This window comes from Hemicordylus capensis, chromosome 13, assembly GCF_027244095.1.
Source record: "Hemicordylus capensis ecotype Gifberg chromosome 13, rHemCap1.1.pri, whole genome shotgun sequence".
NCBI lineage: Eukaryota > Metazoa > Chordata > Lepidosauria > Squamata > Cordylidae > Hemicordylus > Hemicordylus capensis.
Genome location: NC_069669.1, coordinates 8668595 through 8676362, shown reverse-complemented (window position 1 = coordinate 8676362; position 7768 = coordinate 8668595). Strand labels below are relative to the sequence as shown.

The following is a 7768-nucleotide window of genomic DNA, read 5'->3' as shown; positions in this document are numbered from 1 at the left end:
AACCGGACACTCTATATGACTACTAGATGGACCAATGGTTTGAGGCAATGGTCATAAGGCAGCTTCCTATGTAAAGGTAAAGTGTGCTGTCGAGTCGGTGTCGACTCCTGGCGACCACAGAGCCCTGTGGTTGTCTTTGGTAGAATATAGGAGGGGTTTGCCATTGCCATCTTCTGCGCAGTATGAGATGATGCCTTTCAGCATCTTCCTATATCGCTGCTGCTCGATGTAGGTGTTTCCCATAGTCTGAGAAACATACCAGCGGCAATTTGAACCGGCAACCTCATGCTTGCTAGGTGAGTCATTTCCCGCTGTGCCATTAGGTGGCTTGTAAACTTACTTGTAGATGTACTGTATTACTATCCCAGCGGGGATTTGAACTGGCAACTTCTGGCTTGTTAGTCAAGCCGTTTCCCTGCTGTGCCATTCAGTGGCTACAGCTTCCTATGAAATACTACACTACACCATGTTTCAGCACCACAGACAGCTCCATGGGAGACGTTGCCCTCATAGCAATCAGAGGTAGACTGAGCCCTTAAACACTTCTGACCTCAGGCAACCCAGCTAGTACTGCCTCCCTGCCTGGAGTATGGAAGCCTTAAAGGGACAACCTTCTGGCCAGAGTCTGGCCTTCCTCCTCGTCCTCTCTACCTGATCCTGCCTAGCCCGTTGCACCCCTGGTATCTGTTGGGATACAGTGGTGTCCCCAGGGAGCACCGGTCCCAGAGCGCCATTTCAAGGAGCTCAGGGTGCCCTTTGGGGAGTCACCTTAAGTGGTGCAGTAGGGAAATGCTTGACTTATTGAATGATTTTAATTGTTTAATTGAATTAGTTTTGATTTTAACTGTTAAATTGATTTTAATTGTTTTTATTTGTTGTGAAAGCACCCTGAGCCATTTTGGAGGGGCGATATTATTTCTTGTTTACCCAGTCAGACAGGTGTTATTGACTGGTTTGTTTTATCCAGACATTGAGTCCTTCCCAAGGACCTGGGTTGGCTGAATTGTATTATCAACGTTGTTGCTGTTGTTGTTATGATAGATATCGTCATAACAGAATATAGGCTGTTCCCAAGCAACTTCACAGGCCAATCTGAAGGGTGGAAGCAGGAATGGCACGATTAGCGAGACCTGGCCAGGTTTTATGCACCAACAAATTGAAGGCAAAAGAGAAGGGAGAGAATTCCCCAGGTGCTGGTAGATTTACTCAAATGTTTTTATTGGCATGCTTTCATAAAATTGATTTAGTATTGCCTTATGTGTTTTGGGAAGCCACCTAATGGCGCAGTGGGAAATGATGTGACAAGCAAGCCAGAGGTTGCGGTTTCGAATCCCCGCTGGTATTTTCCCCAGAATATGGGAAACACCTCTATCGGACAGCAGCGATACAGGAAGATGCTGAAAGGCATCATCTCATACTGTGCGGGAGGAGGCAATGGTCAACCCCTCCTGTATTCTACCACAAACAACCACAGGGTTCTGTGGTCACCAGGAGTCGAGACCAACCCGACAGCACAACTTTACCTTTTACTTTATGTGTTTTGAGTCAGTGCTCTTCTTCAGAGGCAATTCTGCAAAACAATTCTGCAAAACAATGTACAAATATTCAAAATATATATATAAAAATTAAACATAGTTTAAACATAGGATAGTATAAACATAGTGTAGTATAAATAAAGCCAATCCCAACACAATATATTATAAAAGCCATGCAAAGATGTCTCATAAATTAACGGTATAAAAGGTCAGTGAAACCAACCATCTGATATGAGTCACTGAGCTCGGTTTTTTGTTGAGAGTAAAAGTAAATTAACAAGCACAGAACATTTATTTTTAAAAAACCTCTTGCTAGAAGCCTCTTCTAAAAACAAGGGAAGGAGGAATGAAAATATATAGAACGTTCCTTGGGTAGATGAAATTAATCACGGTTGTTTTTCTGGAGTTATCTTCCTGCTGCACCACCAAGGGTAGTTATGTCTTTCTTTCAAAAGCAACCCTCTAAAACCTGTTTTAAAGCAGACAACTGCAGTTAGTAAGGCTCTCCTCATGAGTAGTATGGAGAGCCTGAAGGGCTTTGCAGGGAGAGTTGCATGGCAATTCACGATCACAAAAGCAGGGTTAGCAGAGCACTCGCTCCGCTAACCTCGTTTAAAGGGAGGAATTAAGCGAGCTTACCGCCGGGAGCCGCTCCTTGTAATGGGGATCCCCAGATGTTGACTACAACTCCCAGCAGCCCTAGGTGCAATGGCCTTTGGCTGGGAGTTATAGGCGCTGTAGTCCACAACATCTGGGAACCCCCATTACAGGGAGCACTGGTACAGAGGTGGCCTCAGATCAACACTGGCCCTTTCTGAGGACCATCCTCAGCAACTACCCACCTACGCGAACCCCAACACAAGCCATGGATGCCTATTGTAGAAGTAGGAACATAAGAACATAGGAAGCTGCCATATACTGAGTCAGACCATTGGCCTACCTAGCTAAGCATTATCTTCACAGACTGGCAGCAGCTTCTCCAAGGTCATACAACCCTAAAAAATCAGTACCTGTTGAATTTCTGCCCTTTCACAGGTGCTCAAAGCATAGAATCAATGTCAAAGAGAAGAAGATGGCCATGCTACTTTCATCAGTAAAAGGTAAAGTTGTGCCGTCAAGTCAGTGTCGACTGATCTAACTTCATCTTCTCGTACTAGAGGTTCTTGCAAGTAGGGAATATCTTCTAGAGCATCTTGGATGTTGATATCCCTGCTGGGGTGGGGGCTCCTTTAAGGGAAACGGAGCCCTCTTGAGGCCCTATACCATCTTGGAAGGCACGCGCAGAAAAATACTGAGAAGTGTAGCCCATTCCAATGCTTTCCACCTACAGCTCTTAAAAGAGGGCTCTGTCTTTCTTAAGGGTCCCCCCAGCACCGAGGAAAGCATAGTACAATGCAGAGTTCATCATAGTGGGAAATGGCTCTCACAGGGAAGGTTTTTTGCCAGAGTGGGCCCTGCCTGAAAACTAGCGAAGATTGCTGTCTTAGTGATTCCTTATCTTGATCTTTCTCCTGTCTCTTGCTTTTCTTTGTGGGATCCCTGAAGACGGTGAGCAATCATGCAACATCATGATCAGGAGGACATGTTTCCCCAACAAACAATGCCCATCACCACCGTGATTCATCCTCGTCTCTTCCAGAAGGATTCAGTGTCCATCTGCTAAAGGGGAAAAGCAAGGAGAATGCTGTGTTTGTCTATTAGGAATTGTGCAATTGCTGTGATGCAGCTAATGATTTCCCACTGGATGCTAAACAGCCACAAAATAGCCCGTTAGACTGCTTCGCTGATGCATCGCTGATGCAAGCATCATGCCCACCACTGTGGAAACAAAGTTCCCAATCAATTGTAGAGACAGATCAAAGATGAATTACCGGACAAATTTTAAGGGTGGGCAGGAGTCATTAGAACTGCTTTCAGAGCCCAGGATGCAAAAACAAGACCGCCAAACAAAACCACTGAGCAAACACATACAAAGTATTTGTCTTTTCCGAGACAGAATAACACTAGTATTGAAAAGATAGTTTTCACATGAATTGTCAGCAGATGACCAGCTGATGGCACTAAGAAATTACATGACGTGTTTAAACATCATGTGGATGCTGCGTAAAATCTCTCATTTGAATTTGTGTTGGAGTTGGAATAAATTCTGCTAGATAGACCCTGACTGGAGCCAGGGGTGTAGCAAGGTTGGAGTGCGACCTGGAACAAAGAGTGAAAATTCCCCCAGCACCTTCTCCTCTGGATCTGGGAAGGGTATAGACCTTTGACATCTGGGGGGAAAGGGTTCAGGACATTGGAGAGCTCCAAGCAGGAACACAAGAGAGCTGGTTATAGCATCATAAGAGGAGCGTTGCTCCAGTAGTTGCCTGGAGATTGCCAGTTTTCTGCCCAGGCAGACTGAACTGGTCTCACCCTTTTCCTGGGGAAAGCTCTTTTAAAAGGCCCTGCCTGATTCCCTAAGCACTGGCTCTGGTGGAGCTGGGGGGCCTCTAATAATCTGGCAGGTCTCCAGGGGACTCTCACGAGTCAGAGGATGAAGGTAGGGCTGGGTCCTGGGGTAGTAGTGAAGATGCTGGCTTAGGTTCCCCTAGTTGTCCTGTTGTGGGGGTCCTGACAGCATGCTGTTGTCCAGAATCTGGGATGTAGGGTCTTCCAATTCTGTTTCATTCCCTGAACTGCTTGCATCACTCCTTGATTAGGAACATAGGAAGCTGCCTTCCACCAAGTCAGATCATTGGTCCATCTAGCTCAGTTTTGTCTACACAGACTGGCAGCGGCTTCTCCAAGGTTGCAGGCAGGCAGGAGTCTCTTCCAGCCGTACTGGGAGATGCTAGGGAGGGAACCTGGAACCTTCTGCTGTACCACTGAGTTTCACCCCCCAACCCCAAAGCAATTACCCCAGCCCCTAAGGGAAATATCTTACACTGCTCACACACTGCTCACCCATTCAGATGCAAACCAGGGCAGATCCTGCTTAGCAAAGGGGATAATTCACGCTTGCTACCAGAAAACCAGCTCTCCTCATCTTCTCACCGAGTGCTGTGGTGGTGCTGTTTACCGCTTCTTTAATTTATATTGCATCATTTTAAAACAATGCTTTATAATACCTCTATGCAGCATACACATTCAGAGCAGACAGCAGAATCATGATCAAAGGAGGCCACCTGCTACGTCTATTCTACTTCTGATTTCCCCAGTAATTAATAAAAGCATGCTGTTTCTTTTCTCCTGGAAAGAAATTATTTGCCTGACTGCCCACCATTTGCCATTTTATAATCTGACTTAACACAGTTCATACAAAGATTACAGCATTTATACCAAAAGGCATTTGCTTACTATACTGTTTGGTTTAAATGGCCTTAAATCAAACTATTTGGGTTGAGAGTATTCTTTTATGGAGGATGGGCAACCATATTTTAGTTTTCATTCAACAGGACAGTTCTATTACAATATCTGGTTTGCTGGAGGAGAGCTTCAGTTTTATATTTCAGGAGAAATATTCAGTACTTTACTGAAAGTACATAATATCCAGATGAAACTGTTAGTTGCATTTTGATGTGCCTTCACAGTCCAGCTGGAATGGGACATCTTTGCTTTATTGCCTTTCAAGTGGGTAATGAGACAAAAAAACTTCTCCAGATGAAATGAAACAGATTTTTAAAAATCAGAACAAAGAAACACCTAGCCTGTTTTAACACATTACAGTAATCCACATCTCAAATGCCAACAGCATGTGCAGAATGTGAATAAAGGTAAAGTGTGCCATCAAGTCGATTTCAACTCCTGGCTCCCACAGAGCCCTGTGGATTTCTTTTGGTAGAATACAGGAGGGGTTGACCATTGCCTCCTCCCGCGCAGTCTGAGATGATGCCTTTCAGCATCTTCCTATATCGCTGCTGCCCGATATAGTAGCAGCAGGGATTTGAACCAGCTACCTTCTGCTTGTTAGTCAGGCATTTCCCCAGTGAATTGCTGAAGGTAGATGCCTCCACCTTTTTACTGCCTTGCAACTGTAAAAAGAGAGCCAGCAAAGAGAGCCAGTGTGCTGGACGAAGACCGCGGAAACCCGAGTTCAAATCTCCATTCAGCCATGATACTTGCTGGGTGACTCTCTGGGCCAGTCACTTCTCTCTCAGCCTAACCTACTTCACAGGGTTGTTGTGAGGAGAAACTCAAGTATGTAGTACACCGCTCTGGGCTCCTTGGAGGAAGAGCGGGATATGAAATGTAAGACAAAAAACAAAACAAAAACCTAGGGTTCTCAGCTGCTCAGAAAAGCTCCAGCAAGGGAGACCACGCCCCTGCATCTGATGTCAGATTGGGGGGGCGTGGCTAGCTGAGCCCCTACGTCTGACGTAAGACGTGGGGGTGGGGCCAGGGGGCCATGGTGACCGCACACAGGCTGCCTGCAGCCTCCCTACGCTCCTGGTTCCGCGACTACATTTTGCTTTCATTGTCTTTCTGTAAGGTGCCCAGAATGCCACTTTCCATAAACGCAAAAGGATGTTATGTATGTATATGTTTATTTCAGCCCAAGGCCAGCATAAATACAAAAAGAAAAAGGAACAACAGGACTAAATACATAAAATAGATAAAATACATAAAACGTAAAATACATAAAATATTAATACCTTCAGATACCGTCTACATAGCTAATTTCATTCAAATAAAACCGGTTAATCCGGCAAAAGGATATTAGCACGGCACTGCTTTCAGAATGTATCCCCCCAGGTGAAGCAAAGTCTTTTCTAGCCAATTGAAACAGCCTATAGAGCCGATCTTTCTTTGCTTCCAAATCAACAGTGCACAGAGTTGTTTGTATAAAGCAGCAAGCATTCTGGGCAGCCATGTTTTCTGTGCAGCAGGGCGCTTTCCCGATTACACGATGCGACGGGGTAAAATGCTTCGGGTTGGCAGGATCGTACGGAAAACGCTCCCCAGAATCTCAAACTCCTACAATAGGGAAATACAGCTATTTTTCTGCTACGGACTTGCAACGTTGCAGCACGATAACCCAAAGATAAAATCCGAAAGAAGGCGTCGGAAATGTGAACGCCCCCTTGCTGCCAGAGCAGGGACTGCAGTGTCACAAGTACGGAAGCACACTTATCAGATCCGTAGCGACTCTATTGTAGGGTTTGATCCGGAAAGCACCCAGGGGCAGGAGAGGAGAGCCGGTCTTGTGGTAGCAAGCACAAATGGTCCCCTTTGCTAAGCAGGGTTCTCCCTGGCTAGTGTTTGAATGGGAGACTACATGTGTGAGCACTGGCTTCTGTAAGATACTAACTCAATGGCAGAGCATCTGCTTGCATGCAGAAGGATCCAGATCAAGTGCCTCCCTGGCACCATCTTCAGGCAGTGCTGGGAGAGTATCCTGCCTGAAACCTTGGAGAGCTGCTGCCCGTCAGTGGAGCAGACCATACTGAGCTAGATGGACCCAAGGTCCGACTTACAAAGCTGTAAGGCAGCTTCCGCTGCTCCTAAAAGTGCCTATTCTCAACTGGCTGCTCTCAGTGACACTCTTGGCTGACTGGTGCAATGTGTGCCAGAGGCGTGGATACCACACTACCTGGGACAGACTAAAGTAAGTGTGTGTGTGTGTGTGTGTGTGTGTGTGTGTGTGTGTGTGTGTGTGTGTGTAGGCCCTCTTTGTGCTACTCTTCTCAGATCTTCAGTCCATGCACATATTTTTCTTCGATGTCACCTCCAGTTAAACAAGTTCCGCCAGTTTTTGAAAAAGCAGAAAACCCTGCAAATATGAATTCACCAGCAAAAATGGAATACATATACACAGTAAGGGTAAGCCATTCCTCTTTCAAACTTCCATCAACTTGGCTGGGGAGGGGGGACGAAGCGGAGGGGGTGGACCTATGTCCGTTTCCAGCCTTAGACCATGACATTCTGACGTATCTCTTCTGCAAAACAATGATGTATTCAGGGGAATGTTTCCCTCCGGTCCTAGTAAAATATTATTACGCCTTCATGCCAGGATGGAAATGAAAGGGATCCAACACACACAGGGCTGGCTGCATTTCTCCTAGGCGGGAATGGTCATCTCGAAGCCAATTTTTTTAACGTGTCCATTTACAACATTGGGGAATTACTGATTCCAGGCAGCGTTCCCATAAGCCAGGCTGGTGTGTATTGTGTGGAAAGCAAGCAGCTAAACGGTGGTAAGTGCAGCAGGGTCATCTGTGCTGGGTTTAGGCACAAGCTAAGTAAGCTACAGCATT

The 7768-nt window shown here is 45.9% G+C and overlaps 1 long non-coding RNA gene across 1 annotated transcript; it reads left to right on the top strand.

Annotated features, from left to right (window-relative positions):
• Positions 1–1088: 1088 nt before the first annotated feature.
• On the top strand, positions 1089–3239 carry LOC128336418 (uncharacterized). The gene is made up of 3 exons (XR_008311962.1): positions 1089–1190; positions 2571–2635; positions 3081–3239. It is a non-coding gene; the product is annotated as an uncharacterized LOC128336418 (long non-coding RNA).
• The last annotated feature ends 4529 nt before the right edge of the window (positions 3240–7768 follow it).